This window comes from Berghia stephanieae, chromosome 3 (assembly GCF_034508935.2).
Source record: "Berghia stephanieae isolate SIO BIC M18660-M18661 chromosome 3, UCSD_Bste_1.3, whole genome shotgun sequence".
NCBI classification, from domain to species: domain Eukaryota; kingdom Metazoa; phylum Mollusca; class Gastropoda; order Nudibranchia; family Aeolidiidae; genus Berghia; species Berghia stephanieae.
In genome coordinates this window covers 10,262,351-10,270,410 of record NC_088362.1, presented here as the reverse complement: position 1 = coordinate 10,270,410, position 8,060 = coordinate 10,262,351, and the positions used below count along the sequence as shown (strand labels likewise).

General features: G+C 34.4%; 1 protein-coding gene across 1 annotated transcript in view; it reads right to left on the bottom strand.

Annotated features, from left to right (window-relative positions):
- Window positions 1-8,060, bottom strand: part of LOC144967134 (neuromedin U receptor homolog nmur-2-like) — a gene marked incomplete in the record, with an annotated part of 255,708 nt that overhangs the window by 145,951 nt on the left and 101,697 nt on the right.

Genomic DNA, 8,060 nt, shown 5'->3' with positions numbered 1-8,060 from the left:
CACTCGCTTTTGGATCGGAAGGTCCTGGGTTCGAGCCTCGCGCTCGGGCGCATAGTTGAGTCCTTGGAAAAGGCTCTTTACTCACATTCTCTCACCGTACTCAGGCGTAAAATGAGTACATGGCCGTTTACAGCGGTGTCTGTGTCCAAAAAAATTGTAATATCGCCTAACAGCATCATGTCCCGTCCTACATGTTATATGTTGCTGTTGACCAGGGACATCTTGTAAAGCGCTTTGAGCACATTTAGTGGATATTGTTCTATATAAAGCTCAATTATATTTTTTTAATAGTGGGTTTTAGTTTTAGTAAAATAATCTTCCATAAGAAAGGTGTTAGAAATTCTATATTGATAGATTTATTACGAGAATATAGCAAATGGATCGTGAACTAGGTGCACATGTTGGTAGGTCTGATAACCTAACGCAATTGAGGCCTGTTTTAACATCTTTGTAATAGGCAATAGTTTTGCTTTGGTTTGAAAGTATTTCAAATGACAACAATGAACCTGAAATGATTTGGGTTATCAGACTTCCAAATAGGTAAACGACTATCGTGAAGGACATTGAATTGGATTCAATAGTCTGATGTTACGTCGCCCAGCAAATCGGTACTTTTTATTCTACATGCTGGCTAGAACTTTTCATATGTCTTGTGATCAGAATGTGTAAAAGTCAAAACGTGATCAGATTTATAATTTTTTTCCCTCTGGATACGCTTTTATGCTCTGTCGGAGAAATATTTCATAAGGGCGTCCGCCATTGTTCCGATAGTTTAGAGCCAGTTACTAAGTTATCATGCGCCATTGCGAGGGAAGTGACATTACGACTGTTGAAGCGTAATTATGAACATGATATGTTGATGTTTGCAAGTCGCGGATAGAAGTTATGAATTGTTAGAATGTTGATTGTTTTTGTATTGACTAGATTGCCAAATAAAATAAATAGTCGGTTTCTAAGGAAATAGTGGGGATGTCCCTGCGTTACCAAAAGGTTTTCCAAAAAATGCTTTTTAAAAATAACAAGTATCATTCATGTTTTTAGGATTAAAAGGGTTTACCCAAAAGTCTAAGCATTGTGTGCTGAGCTAAATTTAACTAAGACGTTTTAAAGAAGTGATAGAAAATGAACAATTAAATTTGAGGTGTCTTTTAAATTTTTCTTATGGATAACCACGACGAGTAAAATAGATAATTGCGTCAGATGCAATGATGGGTTTGATTTGACATTGTTGTAATGGGACAATATTTCGCATTGGTTCGAGAATATTTCTATTACAATAATGAGCCCATAACAATTTGGGTATCAGATCTACAAATAATAATTTTAAAAATTAATTATGTTAATAATAATGATGATATAATAAAAATAATAATAATAATAATAATAATATAATAATAATAATAATAATAATAATAATAATAATAATAAAATAATAATAATAATAACAGTAATAATAATAATAAATAAGAAGAAGAAGAAGAAGAAGAAGAAGAAGAAGAAGAAGAAGAAGAAGAAGAAGAAAGAAGAAGAAGAAGAAAGAAGAAGAAAAAGATAATAATAATAAAAATTATAAGTACACGTTGGATACCTCTTCCTCAATGTTTTTAACTTTTCATCGATTGAAGTGGATAATAGATATCAACATTTATGTAAAGGTTTTGTTACTGGCGCTGATATATCCTAAATGTGTTGCAAGCGCCGTAAAACCCTTAAAAACATAAACAAACAAAAAAAAAAAAAACAAAAAAAAACAAAGGTTTGTGTGAAATTTTTATGACGCTTGGAAGAGAGAGAACATTGTTTACTTAACACCGCTCCGATTGACTCAATTGAATACTCGTATCTTGCAGGGATATACAATAGATTTGTTATGATACGTTGAGATGGACTGTATTGATCTCTTTCTGGAAACACTGGATGTTTCAATTGACTAATTAATTATACAACAAATATTTTAGCAGACAAAAAGACAAAGTTAAGAAATCGTTACATACTTGGAAGTGAATTAACAAAAAGATAAACACATAAAAGGGTTCTCTCACGCGACTCTCTCTCTCTCTCTCTCTCTCTCTCTCTCTCACTCTCTCTCTCTTTATCCTTAGTCTCTCCCCCCCCCCCCCCGCTCGTCTCTCTCTCACTCTCTTTGTCTCTCCCAAACCCCATCGTCTCTCTCCCCCGTCACTCTCTAGTATCTCCCCCACCTCTCTCCCTCTCTCTCACTCACTCTTTATCTCTCCCAAACACCCTCGTCTCTCTTCCTCTCTCTCTCTCTCTCTCTCTCTCTCTCTCTCTCTCTCTCTCTCTCTCTCTCTCTCTCTCTCTCTCTCTCTCTCTACTGCTCGTCTTCACCCTTGAACTACCTTTATTTCAAACTACGTTAGGGGTATGACTGAACCCGGCTTCTGGATTCCGTAATCGTGTACGGAAAGTATAAAGTTATGATAACATAAGTCTTATAACAACATTCCAATATCCGGATTACATATTCATATTTTGTTTTAATATATATATATATATATATATATATATAATATATATATAATATATATATATATATATATATATATATATATATATATATCGATGAAAGAATAAGCTGTTCAGTTTTTTTAAAAATCACACTAACACTTTAAAGAGAAGACACACACACAACTTATTGTACCCAAAGCACGTATTTAGGGCTTCTTAGCAATTCGGTCAACTAGGTTTTGGTGATAATGAAAGCCTTTGTAGTTCTATAAATTTGATCCACCTCAAACCTACAGAATTGTGTCGGCGTGAACAATTGAAAAACGATTTAGCTTTGATATAGCGCAATATCCATTAAACGTGCTCAAAGCGCTTTACAAGGGGTCCCTGACCAACAGCAACACGTAACATGGAGAACGAGACATGATGACGCTTGTTAGGCGATATTACATTTTTTTCGGACAGAGACAACGCTGTTAACAGCCAGGTACTCATTTTACACCTGAGTACGGTGAGAGAATGTGAGTAAAATAGCCGTTTCCAAGGACTCAACTATGCGCCGAGCGAGGCTCGAACCCAGGACCTTCCGATCCGAAAACAAGTGTCATACCACTAAAACCACATATAGCGAAAAGTGATTTAAACCAAAAATACAAAGAAATATAAAATTATAGTTTTGTTACTGTTTGAACGATATCCATTGCCCTTTATAAAACAACTACTAAATGTAACCCACGTTCGTTTCTTTCTATATTGATTCTTTGCGTATAGGTAAATTACTCACAGCGCCGCCAGCTGGATGTAACGTACCTATACACAAAACTATGTGTAACTTAACACTTTTATAGTCTGATTGACAGAATTTAGTACTAATCATTGAAATGGCTGTCTCAAAACAATAGATCGCATGCGCCTCGCTAAAAAGCTTACAACATTGTCATCCGGAAGTATATATATATAACGTACCAACACACAAAACTATGTGTAACCTTAAACCTATAAAGTCTGGTTAATACAGTTTAGTGATAATTACTCACAAACATGGATGGCAATAAACAATAACAAAGGCATGAGTGACGTCATCTTCGTTCTATCTATAAGTCTATCAGATCTATCCGAATTAGTTAATTAATTGATACTTGGTGGAAATGGGGGAGGGGGGGGGGGGGTCAGAGAAAAAATATATCTCAACTGCATGCACCAGGGATCGTTATCGGTCCCTTAGCCGAAGCGAATGTTCTTCAAACTGACCCCCCCCTACCCCCCCCCACCCTACCACCCCCCCCCCCACCCTACCCCCCCCCCCCCGACTACGCTTCAACAGTCGTCATGACGTCACTTCCCTCGTAATGACGCATGGTAACTTAGTAACTGGCTCTAAACTATCGGACCAATGACGGACGCCCTTAGGAAATATTTCTCCGACGAGCATAAAAGCGTACACAGAAGAAAAAAAACCCCATTATAAATCTGATCATGTTTTGATTTTTACACATTCTGATCACAAGACATAGATATGAAAAGTTCTATCCAGCATGAAGAATAATAAGTACCGATTTTTCTTTGTTTAAAACCACGATGACCGCCATTGCTGGGCGACGTGACATCAGACTGTTGAATCCAATTAAGAATTGTTTGACAGGCCTTTTCGTTGACTGGCAATTTATAAGCAAGGGGACAGAACAGGCTAAATTATAACAGGGATCTATGATGACCTTATTATTAAGTGCTACCCGTGGTGAAACATAATAATTTGGGATAAATGTGATATGTAGCAGCTCCAGGCGCCCAACTGTGACCCAATTAATAACCGGCCATCTGGTTGGTAGAAGACGAAAAAGATACCTGCCATCTGTTTATAATGATATCAATATTAATATGATTGTCTCATTATTGCAAATATTTTACTCGTATTATGGATTTCTCAGTACTCCTTTCTAATAATATACGTTGACAACTTGATCTAAGTAAGAGGTATACAATATTCAGGCTTCAAGCAGACACCATATTATATGTATATTCTAATCGTATAGTAATCCAAAGATATAAGATCGTCACTACAATTTGCTCATGGCCTAAAACAGATCTTATGCGTTAAGTGATCTGACAGATATTATAAACTTGATCTTCTTCACTAATCATGACAATATAATTAAGAGGCACCCGTTTGAATTCTCAGAAGAATGATTATTTAATTTTATCCTGCCTAATCTTATTCAAATTTTTTTTAATTTCTTGCTTTCTCAACCTTTTTTGCAGGGCCTCTGATTGCCCATGTAGACTATTCACTTTACAAGCAAACGGGTCGGTTTCAATATGAAGTTCAGTAGAGTTAGTTTGTCCGACGACGACCTCCCCCCCCCCCCCCCCCCCCCCCCCCCCCCCCCCCCCCCCCCCCCCCCCTTCTTCCTCCCTCCCCTCGACCCCATTCTTCCTCTTCACGGAGCAATAATTTGGTACTTGGGTCTGCTAGATTTGGCAGAAAGTATTTTGTATTTTCTCACGTCTTATATATTTCTATTATCATATCATATCATATGTTATAGGGCAAAATAGGTTAAAATCCCTTGAATGCCCTTAATATTGATAGTAATGCCATAAATCTATTGATAACAGATTACAATAATGATAGACGTGGTAAAGATAGTATTTAAACTTAAATGTACTCGTGTATATGTGGTGTCTATTGTCCGGTAAATACTCCAGGGACTATAAAAATCGGCATTATGGACCATCTGGCTCTAAGTGACTTGCTTTTTGTAAAACAGAAAATTATATGGACCCAGGTTTAGATACATATATCATGATAATATTTGCATGTAGGCATTGGCAAATAAATGGCTTTTGCAACATGCTAAACTAATCTATTTATTTTCCTTTCAGTGGCAGTGGTCATTGCCTTCTTCCTGTGCTGGGCTCCCTTCCACACGCAAAGACTTATGACCATCTATATTCATCCGGCAGACCACACTGATGTGCTTGTGACTGTCATGACATATTTGTTTTATATATCTGGTAAGTCAATAGTCTTCAACAGTCGTAACGTCACTTCCTTCCGACTGACGCATGGCACCTTAGTAACACTGGCTCTAAACTATCGGAACAATGGCGGACGCCCGTATGAAATATTTCTCCGGCGAGCATAACATCGTTTCCAGGGGAAAAAAAACCATAAATTTGATCATGTTTTGACTTTTACACATTCTGATCACAAGGCATATGAAAAGTTCTAGCCAGCATAAAGAATAAAAAGTAATGATTTTCTTTGTTTAGAACAAAGATGGCCGCCGCTGCCGGGCGGCGTGACATCAGACAACTGAATCCTATTGGCATGATCTATATTCCCTTTCCGTGGTGCTCGAGGTCATTGGTCACATTGCAAAGCGTGCTCAAAATGAGCCACATAGTGAAAAGTATTCACAGCTTTTGAAATCCTACATCACGATTGGTCATTTTGTTCAGCTTAACACATGTGTATGTTTACAACTTTCATAAACAAAGCAGTGTGTTTACATTTGTTAAGATATATCCAATCGTTGGACCTCAACAAATCATGTGATTGATGAATCGGTTGGACGAAAACATGAATCGGTCCCATCAGAATGAAAGGATATAGTTCGAAAATGACGTCACTCAGGTCTTTGTTATTGATTTTTTTTTTTTTTGCCATCCGCGTTGATGAGTAATGCTCACTGAACTGTATTAACCCGACTATAAACGTTCATGGATACACACAATTTTGTGTGTTGGTCCGTTATACTTCCGGATGGCAATGTTATGAGCTTCTTAGCCAAGCGCATACTATCTATATTATTATTCGGTAGAAGGATGGCTATCTCTCGCCCCTTGAGTAAAGAGTGTCCGTGTAGACAGGAACATTAGGTGCAAGAAGGGCGGGCCCCTGACAAAATCAATCGTCGCCCGTCGTCGTCATGATCATCATCAGCACACCATCATCACTATTGCTATTTTTTTCATGATAATCAATCTTATAATAACAATAATAATAATAATAATAATAATAATAATATAATAATAATAATAATAATAATAATAATAATAATAATAATAATAATTAATAATAATAATAATGATAATAATAATAGTAAATAATAATAATAATTAATAATAATAATAATAATATTTATAATAATAATAATAAATAATAATAATAATAATAATAATAATAATAATAATAATAATAATAATAATAATAATAATAATAAGTGATATTGTTATTATTATTATTATTATTTTTATTATTATTATTATTTTATTATTATTATTATTATTTATTATTTGTATTTTTATGATGATGATGATGATGATGATTATTATTATTATTATTATTATTATTATTATTATTATTTATTATTATTATTATTATTATTATTATTATGTATTATTATTATTATTATTATTATTATTATTATTATTATGATTATTGTTAGTATTATTATTATTATTATTATTTATTATTATTATTATTATTATTATTATCTATTTCATTATTATTATTATCATCATCATCATCATCATCATCATCATCATCATTCTTTGTATTGTCATTTTCATTCTTTTGTAATATAGATATCTATATTCGCACCCTCCAGTTTTTACGCAATCACTCTTGGAACAAACGTTAGAGAGCTGAAACCAATAGTAATTCTACTGAATTCCATGACTTCAAGATTTATGTTGACAAGAAACTCTCTCATAATATATGTACAAACAATACGATGAATGGCCTATCCGTATACCAGAAACATGTGGTCTGTGGTATGGCACTCGCCTTCGGATCGGAAGGTCCAGGCTTCGAGTCTCGCTCTAAGCAGCGCATAGTGGAGTCCATGGAAAAGGCTCTATATCACATTCTCTCGCCGTACTCAGGTGTAAAATGAGTACCCACCTTTATCAACGTTGTCTCTGTGGGGAAAAAATATTAACAGAGCCTAGTATGCGTCATATCTCGTCCTTCATGTTATGTTTCTTTTGGCTTGTGACCTCCTTTAAAGTGCTTTGAGCACGATTGGTGGGTATTGCACCTTATAAATGCTTCAGAATTCTCAAGATGTAATGTTATGTTTTCTCAATTAAAATATAAAAGCTTAAACTGACTCTCAATAAATTCAGGTTTTAACCGACCCGACAATATACCGTTTTCAAGCGATGGGTCACAGTATTTGATATTATTTATTTATCTATTTATCTTTTTGTATTTTATTTATTTTCATTGTTTTCGAATCTATTTATTATTTTCTAATTTATTTATTTATAATAATAATAATAATAATACATGACATTTATAACGCGCATTTTCATCACTGGGTGATGCTCAATGCGCGAAACAATAATACAGTGACATTATTATACAAATGAAACATTATACAAACTACATCAACATAATATTATCATTATACAACAATGTAATAACTAAACATAAAGTCATTAATACAAGATATGTTATAATACATCCACATGCTATGTCAATACGGAAATAATATAAAATAATGATATAATAACATAAACTAAATTAACATTCATATTGGGGTCAAATTACAAAGATGCATTAATCAAGATGTTTTTAACAA